Raw genomic sequence first — 1356 nt, 5'->3', positions numbered from 1 at the left:
GCTGTTGTGAAGGGGTTTCTCTTCACCATGGAGATTATTCTGTGATCACCCACCACTGTTGTCTTCCGTGGGTGCACAGGTCTTTTTGCATTGATGAGTTCACCAGTGCTTTCTTTCTTTCTAAGGATGTACCAAACTGTAGATTTTGCCACTCCTAATATTGTAGCAATTTCTCTGATGTTTATTTCTGTTTTTGCAGCTTAAGGATGGCTTGTTTCACCTGCACGGAGAGCTCCTTTGACTGTTTACTTAACAGCAAAACCTTCCAAATGGAAGCGCCACACCTCAAATCAACTCCAGGCCTTTTGTCTGCTTAATTGGGAATGACATAACAAAGGGATTGCCCAAAGCTGTCCATGAAATAGCCTTGGAGTCAAATGTCCAATTACTTTTTGTCCCTTTAAACACAGGGTGGCACATGTTAAGGAGCTGAAACTCCCTTCATCCAATTTTAATGTGGATACCCTCAAATGAAAGCTGAATGTCTGGACTTTATGTCCATGTGCATTATATAACAATAACTTTAATATGTTTCAGTAAACAGGTAAAAAGACAAAATTTGTGTCAGTGTCCAAATATATATGTACCTAAAGCTGGAAACATACTCCCTGCGAACTGCCGACGTCGGCACGGGTTGTCGCAGTTAAATGACGAAAATTACGTCACCGGGCTTTGCAACGTCGTGTCGACAGCCCCTTTTGGCACAAGCCCCTGGCAGAACTTTTTGACCCCCCTCCCTTGTCGACGGTAATGTGTGATTGGTCTGAACTGAAAGCGATCGGTTGGACACAGCAGAAGAAAAAAACAAAAACTCGCTTCTGATTAGAGCAGACAGTTTTGAGCTGTTTTAAAGATAGACAAACCGAGAAAAACTCACACGTTTGTACTGACAGCGCTATGCGCTGCATATACTTCAACCACTCGGTAAAAAAAAAGGGAAAAAAAAACGACCAGGAAGCAGAGTTTTATAAAGATAGTCAAACCGTGAAAAGCTCATGAATGGAGATAAACAGACATAACAGATAAACAGGCACGGAGGACTCTGAAACTGTGGAGCTTTTTAACCAGGACAGATGTGGAAAAAAATCCGTCGGGTGAGTATTTTTTTTTTTTCTGCATTGCTGTTGAGGGGAGAAATTCCAGGCAGTGACGTATGTTTCAGCGGGAGGGAGGGGTTCCCCCGAGCTTGTCGGCACAGTGTGCAGGGACTATGAAAGGTCTGTGCGAAAACGACTGCCGACCAACCATGTGACCGCGCGTCGACTTGTCGGCGTTGGAGCGAGTATGTTTCCACCTTAACTGTAACTACATACTGGCAAACTTAGAACCCAAGTTTTGCAAAGACCATCTAGGTTA

Source organism: Austrofundulus limnaeus, unplaced genomic scaffold, assembly GCF_001266775.1.
Source record: "Austrofundulus limnaeus strain Quisiro unplaced genomic scaffold, Austrofundulus_limnaeus-1.0 Scaffold214, whole genome shotgun sequence".
NCBI lineage: Eukaryota > Metazoa > Chordata > Actinopteri > Cyprinodontiformes > Rivulidae > Austrofundulus > Austrofundulus limnaeus.
The sequence above is the reverse complement of the archived record's forward strand: the minus strand, read 5'-3'. Positions refer to the sequence as shown.